This window comes from Puma concolor, chromosome D3 (assembly GCF_028749965.1).
Source record: "Puma concolor isolate L17-30 chromosome D3, mPumCon1.1.hap2, whole genome shotgun sequence".
In the NCBI taxonomy this organism is placed as follows: Eukaryota; Metazoa; Chordata; class Mammalia; order Carnivora; family Felidae; genus Puma; species Puma concolor.
In genome coordinates, this window is record NC_141678.1 from 14,155,690 (window position 1) to 14,174,965 (window position 19,276).

A 19,276-nucleotide genomic window follows, 5' to 3' on the forward strand; every position below is an offset into this window, starting at 1 on the left:
GAGGCATAGGTATGATGCTGAGAGGACAGGGGTGGGTACCCCACAAACGTGTTGTTATTCTTAAGCGCTTGGCACGGGAGCTTGGAAATAGAGCTGTCCTCAGCTGAGCCTTCGGAGGAGACTTCACTCCGGGCTGATACCCTGACTGCAGTCTCATCAGAGATCATGAAACAGAGGAACCAGCTGGGCCAAACCCAGCTTCCTGATCCAGGGAAACTGCGACCATAGCTGTGTGTTGTTTTAAGCCACTAAGTTTGTGGTGACTAGTTTACGTGGCAACAGATAAGAAATATATCTTATATATTTAATAATTATATATAATAGCTAAGTTTTTAACAGTTAACATATACATCATATATCACTTACTCCTCTATCTTTCTATCTATCTCTTGTCTATACAGTCCTGAGGCCAGAGACACCCACCCACTGGGCTCTCCAGGAACGGAAGCCATTATTTTCACGTTACTGGTTTCGGTGGGAAAGAGAAAGCCACAGGCTGCCCGTGCATTTCCCAATCATGACAAACACCCCAACTGTTTTTGCTTTTCTGTATTTTCCGATGTGTCAGCAAAGAACCCAAATATATGCAAAAATCCGCATTGGCAATATCCATAAGCAAAGCAAGTCTGGCTGGACCGACTTCAGGAATTAAAAGCCGAGTTCCTGAATACACCGAGAGGACATCCTTCTCTGTATCTGCCGACGCACCTCTCCGTTCTCAGCAGTCCTACCAAGGGCTCCAGCCTCCTCTGTCCAGTCCCTGCTATTCCTTCCTCTGGGAGCCCCCTTTGTGCCCTTCCTTACATGGCTCATGCTTGCTCATCTTCCAGGTCCCAGGTGAGACCCGCCTCTTCTAGGAAGTCCCCCTGGCTCTCCCGGGTTGGGTGAGATGCTTTCTTCACGCTCCCACGGTGGCCTGCCTCATCCCACTGATGAGGGACGGAAGCAGAAAAACGTTCACCCTTAGCTCGGCAGGCTGAACTTCAGCCTGCACAGTTCCGATAAGGATCAGATTCGTGCCGGTGGCTACGTTCCCCAAGGGTCTCATGGCTGCCTGCACATCTGAAGGACAGTCCATAGCGAACTGGACGATAAGCACCAGGGAAAGCTTGCAGAAGTAATTTTACGAGTAGAATTTCGAAGAAGACACTGATAATCTGCTGTTCCCCGCACGTCCCCTTCCCCTCGAACACTCCTCGTCTTATCACCAGCCTCGTACAGCAAAAGGGCAAGCCCTTTCTGCCCACGGGTCCTGTCTCTGTGCTACTCAAATAAACTTACTGAGTGGCACCATACGTGTCCAGAATTCTTCCTTGGCCGTTGTGCTCCGTGACCCTGCAACACAACCACACCCCCAGGTCCCCTCACTGAAGTCCTACATGTCTCCCTAGTGCCCGCAGGCCTCCTTCTGCCCGGAGCAGGAACTTCAAAGGCAGATACCCGTTATCTCTGAATCTCTGAACCGAATGACTGTGGGGTCGCTCACACAGTCACCAAGATGCAGTGATAGGGTCCCAAGCAGGGACGTTCATCGGACAGCTTTTAACTTCTGGCCAGCCCCAGGCTATGGCACCTGCCATGCGCCATGAATCAATATTTAAAACAAGTCCCTTCATTTTCCTAGGACCAGCACACTTGTATTGCCCTGTTGTGGGCTGGGTGTTAAATGTGGTCCCATTAGCTCATTGCAAGCATTTAAAATACAGCAGCAAGTTTTCAACACTCTGTTTAGAAATTTCCTCCTTTTCCTGTATACCGGGAGCTTCAGGAAATGGGGATGGTGTGGATCTCTCTCGAATGCTGAAAAGCCCCGTTCTTGGCTCCCACTGTTGCCACCCCTAGGAACGCCTTACTAATTCCCCTCTTCCCCGGGGGCAAACTTGCCCTCACCCTTCCAGTGCCTTCAGCGGGACAATTTCCTTAACCAAACTCAGACCCTGCCCAGGATGGTCAGGTGGGCGGTACCTGGGCTGGGCCTCACTGAGGGCTCTTTACCAAGTCTTGGCAGAAGAGGCCCCTCCCCACCAGGCAGAAGGGCTGTGCTCCTCCCTGCCCACGCCTCCTACCTGGGGAGACCCTTCAAGGCTCCTCCTCTTCCTCCTCCTTCTGCTTCGGAGCTGGGCAGGTGGATCCGGATCCCGTGGGCGCCTTTCTCCTTGCTTTCCCAGAGGCCTGGCCTCCTTGAGCTCCTGGCAGCCTGGCACTGAGCAGGTCTGCCCCCCGGCCCCGGCAAGCCCTCCCTCGCAGGGCCCCAGGCCGTGAGAACCAGCCCAGGTGAGTCCTCTGGGGCCCTGTGACCTGGACCCAGATGTCCCCATGATCCTGGGACTGTACCTGAGATGACAGGGCTGCAGCTGAAGGGAGGGGGAGAAGGTGGAGCTCCAGGCTCCCCCCTCCCTCCCCGGGCAGTGCACAGCAGCCTTTCACAACAGGGAGCTTGTTAAAACACTCAGGGCACCCGCGTGGGTGTCTCCAGAAATCTGTATCTTTAACAGGTGCCCCAGAAATGCTCACAAATGGGCGAGTTGGGGCAAGAGCGAAGGCAAGTTCGGCGGCGCAGACCCCCTCGTTAGCAGGACAGAGCGAGCAATGTCAGGAGAGGTACCATCGTTCGCGGATGGAGGGCCAGCCGGAAGGAGACAGGCAGCAGCCTGGTCATCTCCCCCTGAGTCTTTGCCCGACTTGTGATTATATACTTATCTGTTTGTTTACTTGTTCTTGCTGGTCCCGCACTAGAGTGTTAGCCCTAGGAGGGCAGGGACTGTGTCCGCCCAGTTCACACACAGCAACGTCCCAGGCCTAGCCTAGTTCCTGGCGCATAGTAGGTGCTCAATAAATATTTGTGGACTAAATGAACGAATTAAATGGATGCATGAGAGCAGGGACTGGCAGATAGGCAGATGGACGGATGGATGGATGGATGGATGGACAGACGGACAGGCCAAAGAGATAGAAAGGTGAGTGGACAGGTGTATGGACAAGCACCAGGTCTGGTGTCCAGGCAGGCTCCTGCCCAGTCCCCTGCCCTATTTCTCCACCCTAAGAATCCTTCTAAACCTTGAAGCAGCCCCCATTTTCTTGGCCAGCCTGGCCCAAGGCCCTCCTACCTCCTCAGCAGCTTGGGTTCTCCCTGAGTCCACTCCAGACAAAGGAAATCTACCCAGAGAGAGAAGGTGCCTCCTGGGTCATGCCAGAGAGTTCCATAGGCCAGGTCATAGCTGTCCTGAATAGGTCTCGAAGCCTCAGACCCAAAGCTGAAGGGTGTGCTGCGGGCAGGTCTCTGATTCAGCAGCTGAGGCCCCAGGAGACTACCTTCCTGCCTTCCAGCCTCGAGATGGAGGGAGGTGTCATACTTTGTAAGAACCACACATAATAAAATAACCACTTCACATATTTCTACTACCCTGCATTAACCCTGATTAACATTTTGGCATTCTAGCCTTTTTCTAGACATATGCTTAAAAAAATTTTTTTTTAAATGTTTATTTTTGGGGAGAGACAGAGACAAAGCGCAAGCGGGGGGGGGGGGTGGGCAGAGAGAGAGGAAGACGCAGAATCCGAAGCAGGCTCCAGGCTCTGAGCTGTCAGCACAGAGCCCGACATGGGGCTTGAACCAATGGACCGCAAAATCAAGATCTGAGCCGAAGTTGGACACTTAACTGACTGAGCCACCCAGGCGCCCCTAGGCATATGATTTTTTTTTTTTTTAATTTTTTTTTTCAACGTTTTTTATTTATTTTTGGGACAGAGAGAGACAGAGCATGAACGGGGGAGGGGCAGAGAGAGAGGGAGACACAGAATCGGAAACAGGCTCCAGGCTCCGAGCCATCAGCCCAGAGCCTGACGCGGGGCTCGAACTCACGGACCGCGAGATCGTGACCTGGCTGAAGTCGGACGCTTAACCGACTGCGCCACCCAGGCGCCCCAGCATATGATTTTTAAAAAAATAAATTTTAATTTTTAGGGCGGTTTTAGGTTCGCAGCAAAATTGAACGGAAAGTACACAGAGTTCCTATATCCTTCTGCCCACCCTCCCAACCTCCCCCACAGTCAACATCCTGCACAGGGTGGGAGGTTTGTTACTATTGGTGAAGCTGTGTTGATACATGGTTATCACCCAGAGTCCATAGTTTACATTCAAGTTCACTCTTGGTGGTGCGCATTCTATGGGTTTGGACAAATGTATAATGACATGTATCCACCATCACAGCATCAGATAGAATACTTTCCCTGCTCTAGAAATCCCCTTGCTCTGCCTATATATCCCTCCCTCTCCAGTACCTCCTGGCAACCACTGATTTTTTTCTTCCCCCTAGTGTTGCCCTTTCCAGAATGTCCTATAGTTGGAATCGTACAGAACGTAGCCTTTTCAGATTGGCCTCCTTCACTTAGTAATAGACATTTAACGTTCCTTCACGTTTTTCATGGCTTGCTAGCTCATTTCTCTAAATAACATTGCATTGCGTGGGTGGGCCACACTTTATCCACTCACCTACTGAAGGGTATTTTGGTTGCTTCCAAATCTTAGTAATTATAAGTAAGGCTGCTGCAAACATCTGTCTGCAGGGTTTTGTGTGGACAAAAGATTTCCACTCCTTTGAGTAAATACCAAGGAATGCGATTGCCTGGATTGAAAGGTAGGAGTATGTTTAGGCATATATTTTTATTTTTATTTATTTATTTATTTAGGCATGTATGTTTAAAAACAACGTGCTTAATATATGAATACATTGTCCCCCTAAAAACGTGGCTGACATTATTGAGCACCTACCGTATGCCAGATGTTTCTCTGCATTTTAAACACAGTATCGCACGTCATCGGCACAAACACTCTTTGACAAAGGCATCATTATCCCCATGTTACAGATAAGGAAAGCAAGGCCAGAAGAGATTAAGTAACTAGCCCAGGGTCACACACTCATGGGGCCAAGATTTGAACCTCGGAAGTCTGACTTTGGAGTCAGACTCTTAGCCAACTATGCTGGAAAAAATTAGAAAATGACAGGTAAAGCCAAAGTCCCCTTTGACCCCCTAGCCTAGACCCTAGCTTTCCCTAGCAATGAGGTCCCAAGGGCGGGGCTGAGGGGGGTGGCCCGCCCTGGAAGCAGGCAACAATGAGCGGTCTGTAGAAAAGTTTGCAGCAATAATAAAACCGACTGAAGTCAGTCTGCTTTTTATTATCACTGAGCAGTGTCTCTTTTAACCAAAGTCAGTGATCAAATAAATACTCCTCCCTGAGAAACTATTTTGTTTGTCTAAGTTGTAAACCACTGCTGCATTACTGTTAAGTTTTGAGAATAAGTTTCAAATCAGCCCATTTTTATTACTTTTAGTGAAGATGGTATTATGCCTGGAAGCTAATTCAGAGAACCCCCTGGTTATACACTGGATCCCGACACAGGTAGACTCAGCTACATTTCAAAAGTTCCTCACAGTTTGGAATTGTTCAAAGTCACCTTTGGGCTCGGTTTGTGTCTCCAACCTCTGGGATAATATGTATTCCTACATTTAAGCAGTAGGTTCAAAATAAACAGTGATTATAGACACGGAGAAACAACAGAAACAAATTATTCCAGTCACTCTTTGTCACTACCTGGAGTGGCATTTAAAACTTATCTGTGTTTAAAACCTGAGTGAAATGGAGAACAAATCGCTAGGTATAATATTTTTTGTTCTCTGTTTTGTAAGGCACAGATGTTTCACTCATTCACGATCTATTTTGGTGAATTTGGATGCATCTTTAACATTGAAATTCATTCTTTAAAACCAAAGACCAAACCATGAGAATAATAATTTTTATTATAGAATTGTTATTGCAAGTAGTCTTGTCATCTAGAGGAGTGTTAAAAATTGATCTGTTCTAGGTATCAAATATCCTCTAAGGTTAACTGCTTCCCAGAGGCACTCTGTGCTGTGAATTACTTGTGTATGTTTCCAACCTTGCTTTCCATGGATACATACAAATACAGGTATCAGTAAAACATACAGTGTTATTTTGTATACGTACAGATGTTGAAATAGACATGAATATTATCCCCTTTTACACTTTGCCCTATAACAACTTTCTTTTCTTCCTCTACAGGATGTGTGAGATCTTGTTACATGAAGGCTCACAGATCTACCTCTTTCTTTTTAAATTGCTGTATCCGTTAAAGAAACCACATTTTACTTATTCACTCCCCTCCTAATAGGCATTTAGGCTGTTTCCAGTTTTTTACTATTATAAACAACGTGCCCCTTGGCCGCAGCTGCTCTAGACATGGCAAGGTCAGAGGCAGGCTGAGTTCTCCGGTTAATAGGTCCTGTCAGGTGCCATCCTGAAGGCTGTTCCAGCCTGTAGCTTCTGACAGTCCAGGGCTATTTTCACCCTTGCCCTTTCTCCAGACAGCCCAGGGCCAGGCGAGGCTCAGGATGCCTTTCTCATCTCAGGTGGCATCTCTTCCATGGATCCCGTGATCCAGTGGCTGTCACAAACCCTGCACCACGAGCCTTGTGATCTGGGCTATTTAGGCAACCTCGCCCACCCTAACACACACACACACACACACACACACACACACACACACACACACACACCATCCCTTGGTCAGTCCATGCCAATGAGAGATTTCCAGGCCTGATCATGTTCCCCTGCTCTGATTTCCCAGGCTGGCAGCTGGCACTGGGGATCCCAGGGGCTGTTCTCATTGCCTGTCTACACTCGAAGCTTCTCTCTCAAACATTCCCCTGGCCGTCCATGGCCCATACCTGCGAGGTACAGTAGGCACGATTAACCCTCCTCTCCCTTTTATATACATGCCTGCCTCCCAAGCTAGCCTGTGATATCCTTGAGAGTAGGGACAGTGTCTTGTTCACTGGGTCCCCAGAACGTGGCACAAAATAGGTGCTGGTACACCGGAGAGTTAACAAGTGATAAATGAAATAATTACAGCCACTCTGTTGGGCACCATTCTTTATGCACATTTTCTCATTTAATCCTCACACAGTAGTAGAGTAGATGCTCTTATGTCTCCCGTGAGGTAGGTAATTAGCCTTATTTTACGGTTGAGAAAACCAAGGCTCAGAGAGCTGGAGCATGCTGCCTGAGGCCACACAGCAAGTTCCTCCATGAGCAGGATCTGAACCAAGATGTGCCTGACCTCCGCTGGGGATACTCTCTAGCTCCTGCCATCTGAATAGGTCAAGTTTGGGAGTTCAGAGGTGAGACAGGCACCATTTGCATCCTCAATTCCTTAGCCATATTAGAAAGCCTGAGGTTCCCACCCTCTCTCACCAGGATTGCTGTGAACACCTGCTAACTGTAGGTCTCTTGCCTTCTCTTCATGCCCATCCAGCTGGGTGTCCATCTGAATTTATCTGCCTTCTTCCTTGACTCCCCACTACCCAAGTTCCATAAGCTGTCTGGCAGCCCTTCCTTGACCCAGACCTGCCTGTGTCCCAGGCTCACCTCTCTTGATCACTCACCACCCCAGCTCCATGTTCCAGCCACACCTGGCTGCCTTCAGTTTTGTGGTTGGTTGCCCCTCCCTCTTCCTCACCGCAGGGACTTTGCACATGCCGCTTCCGCCACCTGGAGCACTTTCCCCTCTCTCTCCCTCCCTCTGCGGACTCAACCTTCAGATCCGTCCCATGAAAGCTGCCGGGATTCTCATTGGAAGAAAAGTCTGGCCCTTGTTATCAAGCTGCAGCCCTGATCTGGGGTTTGGGATCACCTGACTCAGCCCCAGGGACTAATCTCAGCCATGGGGACATATAGCAGCAGTGGCAGAGGAGGGGGGAGAAAGCCATGACTGGCGGCCAAGGTTGCCCTGGCCGTGAGGCTGGACCCCATCGCACGGACACTGTGATTTCTTCTGTGCCTGCATGGAAGGACCTCCCTCAAGAACTGCCCTGGAAGGGAGAAAAAGCCAGTGTTTTTTTTGTTTTTGTTTTTGTTTTTTTTTGCAGATGCTGGGAGAATGATGTCCACAAGAGGGACAGGGGGAGGACCAGGCAGGGGACAGCATGTCCAGTCCAGGACTTGTTCCATTTGATCTTCAGTCTTCAGAACAGCCCAATGAGTTCAGCAGTCTTGGTCCCATTTTATAGATGAAGCGTTAGGGGCTCCGGAAATAGGAAAAGATTGTTGAGAGGCACGAGCCCACTTAAGAAAAAATGGGAGTGGGGCATCCTCATGGCCACCTGGCTCTCCTCCCGGACCACAGACCCTTTGTCACTCAGAAGGCCCAGCTGCCATCGTGGGCTGGTCGGTGGCACATGGTGCCCTTGTGATGGGATCCAGCTGGGGACAGACGGGGTCTGGGCCCAGGGCCAGGAGGGGCCTGGCCAGCAGCACCAGGGGACAGGGAGCCCCTGGGCCCAGACTCTCTTTGTGGGGGGGGCCTCCCTGTCGGCAGCTTCAGCGCCAGGATCCCAGCGGCCATGGGCGATTCTGGGATCAGTGGCTGTGAGAGGAGACTGAGGCTGGACAGGTGGCCCCTGGGCACCCTCACGTGGGTGGTGGGGGTCACACCATGCTTCTCAGGTCCCCTGGAGAAGGGCCTGTTCTTCGCAGGCAGGGGGGAGTTGTCATTCTAGACAGCCTGGGGGCCGCTCTGCGATGCACGCCTGAGCTGGAGGTGTGGCCTCAGACGGCCACTGGCCTCATCTTACGTCTGGGCCGGGGCCGGGGGCCCCCCACCCCCTCCTGCCTGCAGCTGCAGGTGTCGGAGAAGTGCGTCTTGCTGCGGGAAGATCATGGTGCGCCCGCTCCTCACGTGGGTGACGTGCCCTGTGTGACAGGCAGTGGCCCTGCCTGGCAGTGACCAAGGGTGAGAACGTGCTCCAGCTGGAGGTGGATACACAGGGCATCCACACCCCGGGCCCCGCGCCGGCAGCCTCAGTGGATGCCGTAGCGCGTCTACACCTCAGGGACCTGCCCGAGCCCACAGACACACGGGCTGGGACTCTCACCCAGGTGCGCCCTTGATCTCCAGCCTACCGCGGCCGCGTGAGGAGTCTGGTGGTGAACCCAGCCCCTATCACCTTGCCTCGCTCTGTGGGCATCCAGTGGGCAGTGGGGACCAGCGGCTGCCCAGTCGCCCAGTGCAGCTGGCCCTCTGGGACTCTGGCTCCAGGCCCCAGCAGCCACGCAGGAGAGTCCTCAGGGGCCCCTGCCTGGGGTCCGCAAGAGATCTACCCCAGGTAGGCTCCCACCTCTCAGAGCTTCTGGCCCCTGCACTCAGCCCATGTCACACTGTTGATGTATATTTATCTGGACTCTAGATTCTAGGGGTGATGGATCTTTATTTCCAGAAATGGTATAAGTTATACCTAACTTTTTAAAAAAGTATTTTTGAAAAAACCACTGTAAACTGGGATTTTTAATACGTTTTGTCTTTCAACTCTATTATGAGATTTGCTTCCACCAATTTTTATTAACATAAGAAATCTGCCCTGCTTCTTAAAAATTAAAGTAACTCTGTTAAAAAAAAAAAAAAAAGACAAAAAACACGAATTGGGAGTGGGGCAAAAGTGCCCTGGCTGAGGTTCCTTGAATTCTGATGTACACATGGGTCACCTGGGGGGGTCTTGCTGAACTGTTGATTCTGATTCTGCACAACTGGGGCAGAGCCTGAAATTCTGCAGTTCTTTCTTATTTATTTATTACCATTGAACTGTAATTGACATGCAACACTGTGTAAGTTTAAGGTACGCAATGCATTGATGCGACGCATTCATATATCGCCCTACGATTAGTCAACACCTCTATGACGTCACATAATTATTATCTCTTTTTTGTGGTGGGAACAATCAGGATCTTGTCTCTTAGCAACTTTGAAGTTTATAATACAGTCCTGTTGACTCTAATCGCGAGTGCTATATTTCTAACCAGCTCTCAGGTGGACCACATTTTGGGCAACCACGCTATTCGATAAGGTGCCTTTCAAATATAACAACAACCCCCCTTTTTCAAATGCAGTCTTGTGCCCTACATCCCTGAGGAATGTCTGAGTTATGCTGACCTCCAGATCCGTGGTAGAAAGTTTAAAAGTCTGTGTAAGGAGGGGGCACCCAGGTGGCTCTGTCGGTTAAGTGTCGGACTTCAGCTCAGGTCGCCATCTCACGGTTCGTGGGTTGGAGCCCCGTGTCAGGCTCTGTGCTGACTGGTGGGAGCCTGGAGCCTGCTTCGGATTCTGTCTCCCTCTCTCTCTGCCCCTCCCCTGCTTGCACACGTTGGTGCTCTCTCTCTCTCTCTCACAAAATAAATATTAAAAACATTAAAAAAAAAGTCTGTGTAAGGAAAAGCAACTCCCTGAAACCAACACGTATTTATTGAGCACTTACTATGTGTCAAATCCAGCCAGGCAGGCCTGTGTCTGTTACACCTGTGCTGGTTTCCTGCAGCTGCTGTAACAAGGCTTAAAATAACAGCCACTTATTGTCCTATAGCTCTGGAAGCTGGAAATCCTTAGTCAAGGTACCTGCAGGGCCACATGTCCTCTCAAGCTTCTAGAGGACTGCCTCTCAGTTTCTTCTTCTTTCTTGCAGATCACATTTATTTTCTTATTTTTTTCTTTTAACAAACTTTTTGTTTTGAAATAATTACAGAGTCACAGGAAGTTGCAACAATTGTATGGGAAAGGGGGAGGGGCGGTCCTAGCTAGGTATTCTCACCCTCTTGGTGTTGCTAGTGATCCTTGGTATTCCCTGGCTTCCTTCCTCCACGAAGGACCCCCATCATTAGACTTGGGCCCACCCTAAAGCCAGGGTGACCTCATCAAGAAGTCCTTAACGTGATCACATTGGCAAAGACCCTATTTCCAAATAAGGTCCCATTCACAGGTATGGGGGAACTACGACTTGGATATATCTTTTTTGGGGGACTCTGTTTAACCCTCAGCAAGAGGTAAAGATAGGAATGGGAATAAAAGCATCCAACTGGATACTGAACCCCATAGATTCACTACTGTAGTGGGTTGTGGCTGGAGGTGCGCAAATCGACCCCCACCTTCTGCAGGAACCCACTCCTCCCCACCCCCCACTGACGATCCCCCCCCACCCCCCGAGGATGGGTCCAGTTCACCCCCCACTGACGATCCCCCCCACCCCCCCGACGATGGGTCCAGTTCACCCCCCTGACGATGGGTCCCCCCTCTCCCTTCCTGACCCCTCAGTACTGATGACACTGCCTCATTCTACAGAACATAGTATTTTCCTACAGAATCTAAAATCACCGACTGGACTGCAGGATCCCAGGGGTCATAGACCTGAGAAAAGCCCCTCATCTTTTGGTTCGAGGTGAGGACACGCTGGCTACTTTTAGCACTGGAAGGTTAAGATCACATGAGCGTCCGCCTTTACTTTTTCTTTATTCTTTCGTGTTGCATGTGAACCAATTATTCACCCCCTCAACATGCCGGGCGCTGGGGTAGAGCTGACCCCAGTCCCAGGCTTAGAGAGGAGGCAAAGGCAATGTCAGACCCTGTCTCAGGCACTGCTTCTCTTGAAATCCCAGGGAGCATTGTCTTTGGAGCTCTCTGGTGTGGGTCCCTTAAACATGGTGCTGGGGAGGCCACCTGCCACTGAAACACTGCTTGCCCTGACTTCGTGGGGGGTTCCAGCTGTTGCCTTCTGTCTAGCCCAGGGAAGTTAGTTACATTGCACAGTCAAGCCCAGACTCCCGAACATCCCTTTGGGGTGAGGCTCGGCCAAAGCCACCCACAAACTGGGTCGGGGCTGAGAGTCACGAGGGGCTGAGAGCCCAGGACCCAAACATTTGTCCTTTGGACTCTGCCAAAGTCCTCTCCAGAGGTGGGACAGGCAGGGGGGCCAAGCCCTAGAGGTTACCTCTTCTCCAACTGCTGCCAGGGAGTGTGGGAGCAGGGACCTTCTTCCACAAGGCAGCCCTTCGGGACTCTTGAAAGTTGCTCTGACATCTTTCCAGACCATCTTTAAGAGATTGGTGAGGAGTGGGACGGTCAGGCAGCTGTGGCCCAAATCTGCATGTCCAGAATCTCCTGTGGCTCCCGCTCTGGGCCAGGTGTCTCTGAGGATGGTCTGCAGCCACTGGCACCACAATCACACAAGGACCTGGTAAAATGCAGATTCCAGGGCCCCACCCCAGCCTTTCTGAGTCAGACTCCTGACCAAGCAACCTGAACAGCCACACAGAACCTCACACTCAGAAGGGCCCCAGGCTTCTGCTGAGATTCTCTGCCGCCATCTTGAAATGCTCATTAATTTCTGAGCCCCACAACTCGTAGAGCCAGCCCTGGTTAGAATCTCTGGAAGTGGGGCCTGGGAATCTCCTTTTTCTTTTTTTAGCCTGGTCCTTGGGGGGGTCAGATTTACGCTCAAGTTTATGAGCTGACCCTCTAGGGATTCTAAAGTATGGAGCGCAAAGGTGGGGGAGGTTTCTGAATCCTCTCGCTTAAGAAGGCAAAATGCATTGAACACTGTTTCTTTTCCAAACCCCCAACAGCTTGCCCGCCTGTCCTTGGCCACTCAATCCGCTTGTCTGTAGGGGTGTCTTCTTTCGTCTACGGAATCAGTCTCAAAATGCCCAGGTACTGTACTCTTCACTTATCTGGACAAGGGAGGGTACGAGGGAGGGGAGGAGGAGTGGGGGGGGAGAGGTAGGGAGGGGAAGAACCACAACCCAGTTCTGGTGACAGGCGTGTGTCCTTTACACTTCGGTTTGGGACACTCATTCGGAACCACGTGCCCTCTCCCTTCTCCTCCTGCCATTTTCTTCCTCCTCCTCCTCTTCGCCGTTGACCACTTACAGAAGGGATCACTACTTTCAAACCATTCTTCCTAAGTTGCGATGCAGTCCCGTCTCGTGGGCTGAGTGGTGCTCCCCCCGGCCTCTGATTCAGGCACTGAAGTCCTCACCCCTGTAACTGATAACGTGACTTTGTTTGGAAATAAAATCATTGCAGATGTAATTAGTTAAGAGGTCCAACCGGGGTGTGGGGGTCAGTGCGATATGACTGGTGTCCTTAAAACAGAGCACATACGAAGGGCGAGACACACACAGAGAAAGATGATGCACAGGAGAGTTAGGGCCTTAGCCGCTTCTAAGTCCAGGAACGCCCGAGGCCGCCAGAACCAGGAAAGGGGTGGGGGGCAGATTCTTTCCCACAGCCCTTGGAAGGACGGCCCCTTGCCAGCACCTTGATCTTGGACTTCCAGCCTCCGGAATTGTGAGATAGTAGAATTATGTGGTTTATGCCTCCCAGTCCGTGGCGGTCGTAGCAAACTAGTATATCTCTTCTTCAAGACGGTCAATAGCCCGCAGCCCAATCCCAAAAGAGATACGGCCCCTCACATTTCAAAAGTGGGGCCATGGCGCCCAGAAGTGTCAATAATATGCTTGGTGGCCCCCAGCATGTCCAGCCCTGACAAGGCTGAGACTTGGAACAGTCTCTTTCCTCCAGGCAGCCTCTTTCTTCCTTTCTGCTGTGATGCATCTCCCACATCTCGTGGGCGGAGGTGACAGAGGGAGCCAACGCGTCCACCGGCCACGGCTCTAACTGACACGATCTGGTCGTTCAGTCGCAGCCGCCGTGGATGGTGGCTGAGCCCATTCAGGGGCTGAAGCCGCCCACTTGGGTGTGTCTTTCAGCCTTGCGTGTGGGAGGACACCGCCATCAGGCTGTCAGCCGGCACCTCTCGGCCTGTCAAAGTCATGGGGGAGAAAAAGCCACTCCAGCATCCCTCCCAGGAGACGAGGACCCTGGACAACCGATTTCCGATGGCTTTCTCCTGTTACCAGCCAGTCTCAGAATTCGAGGAATGATTCAAGGGTGTCTGTGTGCTGTCACTAAAATGTTGTCCGCTGTTCTCTGCCCCTGCTAAAAGAGCAGGCCATGTATTGCCGGCCTGGGAACCTCCGAGAGCTTTGGCAGCAAGGGGCTGAGGGAGCCTCAGGTCAGTGTGCGGTCCACACAGCGTGTCCCGAGGCAGGGAGCACAGCCCACTTCAGGGAGGCTCATTTTGGCCACTCCTGAGGTCTTACTAGAGGAGTGGGGGTTCGTACCACATTCACTCTGCTTCCGATCTAGCCCCGTGAGCTCGGGTCCTACAAGAGCACTGTCCCACTATATTGATCTTTATGAGCCACAAGTGGCCTTCAGTCACGTTAATCCTCTCTCGTTAGAGACACAACTGTCAGAAGTACACAGACTCAGATTCAAATCCTGGCTCTGCCACTTCCTGAATGATCCCCGGTGAGGATGACACCACATCTTTGAGCCTCAGTGTCTTCATCTGGAAAATGGGGATCATAGCTGAGATGGCTTTGTTTGTTTAGAAAATGCTAATGCAGGGTGCCTGGATGGCTGGGTCAGTTAAATGTCCCGACTCCTGCGTTCGGCTCAGGTCATGATCTCAGAGCCATGAGATCAAGCCCTGCATGGGGCTCCGAGCTCTGTGCTCCCAGAGCCGGCTTAGGATTCTCTCTCTCTCTCTCTCAAAATAAATAAACTTAAAAAAAAGAAATGCTAATACATATCAGAGGCTATGTGCAATGCTCAGAACACGGAAAATGTCCAAGAAAGGGTGGTGGTGGTTGTTTTTATCAATTCACAGACCCTTTAGAGCATTTTCTTGCTTATCCATAGAGAGACTTTCAAACTGGATCATCTGTGGTCCCTTGGGTTTCCAAAATCCAAAATCACCAAAATGCTAATGTGAGCAATTATATGACTTACACCTTGGCCCTAAGACCAGAAGGTCTGACCTTGCATCTGAACTGGTGTACAAGCCTCTTAAAAAGGTATACTCAATTCAAGGTGCAGATACATTTTTTTTTTTTCTTTGAGAAAGTTTCTGGCTGTTATCAGATTCTCAAAGGGGTTCTATGTCTCCCAAGGGATCATTTCTGGAAATGGTCTGAGCAGGTTGCTTGTGCCTAAGGGACCGGAGAAGGGACCCACCGTTTACCAAGCCCTACTATGTGCCAGGCTGATATAACATCATCCCTGTACTAACAACTGGGTAAAGTAGACCCTATCACTCTCACTTTCCAGTTGAGGAAACAGAGGTTCCAGGTGCTCAAACTGGGGGATAGACACTGGCCTTGGTCTCTTGCCTGTCCCACGGCTGGCACAGGCCTCTCTGATGCCAAGCTGGGCTCCATCATCGGCACTGAGCTCCCTCTGGGAAATGGAGCAAGGTACCCTAGCCGGGAAGTGCATGCCCTGCCCCTGGTCTGATCTCAGCTCGAGCTTCACCCCACGGAGTTTACCACTGACGTATCAGGGACCACGGGACAGCCCCTCTCCAATTCTGTGAACGACCTCCCTTCAGGTCCACAGAGAATCCACAGCCCTGAGTGAAGCGTCCACCTCTTCTCCAGAAAGTACCTGGCACCCGGCTTAGACCACTCTCGGTCCCTCTCTCGTGCTCGCGGCATGCCGTGCCAGAGGCCATGCAGTTGTTAAAAGCCTGGGTCCTGGAAGCAGGGAGAATTCTGACTCTGCCACTTATCAGCTACGTGACCTTGAATTATTCTGTGAACTCCTCTGTGCCTCACTTTCTACATTTCTACAGTGAAGCTAATAGCACCTATTTCACATGAGAGAGTATTACCTTTTTATTGTGCCTTCTCCTATCAGGGACACCCTCACTTCTTTCTCCATCTATGTCCTATTCTCCTACTGGAGAATTCCAAGCAGGTTCCATGCCCACTGGGGAGCTCCACGTGGGGCTTGATCCCACAACTGCGAGATCACCAACTGAGCCAATGTCAAGAGTTGGATGCTTACAGGCATCCCAGGGTGAGAGACTTTTTTTTTTGTTTGTTTGTTTGTTTATTTTTGAGAGAGACAGAGCATGAGCAGGGGAGGGGCAGAGAGAGGGAGACACAGAATCTGAAGCAAGGTCCAGGCTCTGAGCTGTCAGCACAGAGCCTGACGCGGGGCTCGAACTCACGAACTGCGAAATCATGACCTGAGCTGAAGTTGGACGCCCAGTTGACGGAGCCACCCACGCGCCCCAAGAGACGTTTTTGAATGAAATATCCCTCATGTGTTACTGGCAGAGCTGGGGAAAGTTGGAACATGAACTTAAACTCAGGGCTACATGAAATAGGGTCAATCAATAGGGCACATGCTTTGATATCTCCATCAATTACAGAGTGTAGGATGACAGAAATGTGAAGTTTGTTCCCTGTGGCATTTCTTATTATATACATCTTTATCAGGGACCAAAAGGTCATCTAATGTCTACCATTCCAACCACTAACCTTTTCACTCACTTGCATATCCATTCATCCATCCATCCATCCAACCATATATCCATCCATCCATCCATCCAAATATCCATCCATCCATATATTCATCCATCCATCCATCCATCCAAATATCCATCCATCCATATATTCATCCATCCATCCATCCATCCATCCATCCATCCATCCATCCAAATATCCATCCATCCATATATCCATCCATCCATCTATCCATCCATCCATCCATCCATCCTTCCATCCATCCTTCCATCCATCCATCCAGATATCCATCCAAACATTCATCTCTCTGTCCATCTATTCCTCCATCCATCTATCTATTCATCTACCCATTTGCACATCTGTTAGAACATCTATCCACTCATAGCCTATCACAAACATATGCAGTGGACACTTTCTACCTTACAGGCACTGTGCTAGGCACTGTTGTGACCTGACAGTAAATGACATATGGATTCCACCTTCAAGGGATTTATATTCTAGAGGGGGAGGCAAACGAGCAAATAGGCAATCTTGATTCGGTAGGATATGAGTTACGATAGGGATGCATAGAGGGGCTGTGGGAGAGCACAAGACCGGGGAGGATCAGACAAACTTGTTGGCAGAGGTGACATCTCAGCTGAGGCAGGAAGGCCCAGGAGGGGTCGCTGTGTGGGGACAAGGGCCTTCCAGGCAGAAGGAACCACATGTTCACAGGCAAAGGCAAGAGAAAGTGCTGGCCTGGGGAACTGTGAGGGGCTCCGTCTGGCCAGATCATAGGTAGTGAAGCTGGAAGGAATGAGAGGGCTGGCTGGAGTCCACAGCCTCAGGCTGAGTTTGAGTTTGGACTTTGTCCCAAGAGACTGGGAAGCCTTGGATGCATGTTAGAGAGGCCTGAGTGAAGAGAGCAGGCTCTAGAAAGGTCTTTCTCACAGGAAATAGATTCCCTTCTTGAACAGGAACACTATGTGGGAGGCAAGTTGTCATACTTGGAAACGATCCTGAAAAGGCTTCTTCCTTCTGAAATTTGGTCTTGCTGTCTCCTTTCCCAGAGCCATTTTCTGCCTGGCTGAAAACCTAGTGATGCTGGCAGGAGGGATGCTAATGATTCAGACAGTCATTAATATTCTCCCTGAAGAAGCTTCCTTGAAGCTCTAGCGGGAAATTCAGACCCAAGACCAGGAGAGGATTCCTGTAGTGCATAATTATGGGCAATGATGTCCTTTGGCCAATCGGGAGGGAGAAGCTTGCCTAGCATTAGTCCTGCTCCATTCCCTGGTCATGGCGTTGGCTGGGGCTCATTGCCCAAGCAGGCAACCAGGTTAGGGGGTACATAAGACAGCCGAGAGGCAGCGCACAGGACACAGACTTACTGCCCCCCCACTGTGTCCCACGTACTGTGCCGGGATACAGGAGAAATCAAACCAGATCCTTGCAGGACCTAATATTAAAGACAGTGGGTTATCAATGATGCCAATGCAGGGAAAAGGGGAGGCGAAAGGAAGGCAGAACACCAGCATCTCATCTGAAGTAGTGTGGAGTCAAGATACACTGCCTGTAGTTGATGGAATAAGAAGAGAGTGAAGGCATTTCTTAAAGTTGCCAAAGTAACTAGTGTGAACCTAAAAATAATGGCACACCTATATTAGGAGGACAGGGCGGGAAATGTCAATGGATAAGGTCTAAGGTCTGCAAACCAGTAAATAACAAATGTGAGCACAGTTTTCAGAGATTTGTAGTTAACCACAGAGGGGACAGCCAGGAAACATAAGAACAGTCACTCCTGGGAAGCAGATTCAGTAGGAGGGGGTGGGGTGGACATCTGCTTCTTAATGTAAGGCTTTCTCTTTTACTCAATTATTTCTTTTAATGTTTATTTATTTTGAGAGACAGAGACAGAGTGCAAGTGAGGGAGGGGCAGAGAGAGAGGGAGACACAGAATCCGAAGCAGGCTCCAGGTCTGAAGTGTCAGCACAGAGCCCCACGCGGGGCTTGAACCCACGAACCATGAGCCCATGACCGGAGCTGAAGTCAGACGCTTACCTGACTGAGCCACCCAGGCGCCCCTACTTAATTATTTTTTAGCCACACGCGTGTGCTTAGATAAAATATTTTGAACATTTGAATAGAGATAAGTCACAGCTTAACAAACTCAGCGGTCAAAAGCCAAATGCATTGGCACAGACAGTTAACACGGCTGTATTTGGAGCAAGGGGGTCTATGGAGACGATTCAGGGAGGCTATGAACTTGGGTGGGAAAAATAATCCCATCCTAATTTTACTGTCCCCTAACTGAAATTCAGCACTTGCTTTCATTACAAACATAGACAAAAAGCCACAGTGGTCTTACCAGACCTGTGACTTTATCACCAATGAAAATCATTGGATTTCCTGTCACCTTAGAATCGTTGCAGATCATCTCGAGATACTTACACTCATCACTACTTCAGAATAAGAGTCTTTGTTGGACTCACAGCTTCTCTTGTTAACGATTCAACGGAGAAGCACCTATCACATTTGTTTCTTTAACGTACCTTTTTGACAACGGTATTTCAATATACAATAAAACCTTGGGTTGCGAACAGAATTCGTTCTGGGAACATGCTTGTAACCCAAAGCGCTTGTATATCAAAGCGAATTTCAAGAACCATTGGCTCAGTTGTGATCATGTGATGTCTGGCATTACAGACGACTCGGATTGAGAGACATCGCTCACTTATCAAGTTAAAATTTATAGAGGGGCGCCTGAGTGGCTCAGTCTGTTAAGCGTCCGACTCTTGGCTTCAGCTCAGGTCATGGTCTCATGGTTCACGGGGTTTGGGCCCCCGTATCAGGCTCTGTGCTGACAGTGTGGCTGGTGCCTGCTTGGGATTCTCTCTCTCTCTCTCTCTCTCTCTCTCTCTCTCTCTCTCTCCCTCCCCTGCTCACTCTCTCTCTCTCAAATAAATAAACTTAAAAAAATAAAAAAATTTAAAATTTATTAGAAATGTTTGCTCGCTTTGCAGAACATTTGCAGCACAAGTTACTCGCGATCCAAGGTTTTACTGTAATTGGTTCCTTGGC

The 19,276-nt window shown here is 50.0% G+C and overlaps 1 protein-coding gene and 1 long non-coding RNA gene across 2 annotated transcripts in view; one reads left to right on the forward strand and one right to left on the reverse strand.

Moving 5' to 3' along the window:
- The window catches only part of NOS1 (nitric oxide synthase 1), a 181,940-nt gene that overhangs the window by 153,399 nt on the left and 9,265 nt on the right, over nt 1-19,276 (reverse strand). The gene's annotated exons all lie outside the window — the stretch shown is intronic.
- LOC147575322 (uncharacterized) lies at nt 2,118-2,852 on the forward strand. Its single transcript, XR_015242701.1, has 2 exons — nt 2,118-2,274; nt 2,496-2,852. It is a non-coding gene; the product is annotated as an uncharacterized LOC147575322 (long non-coding RNA).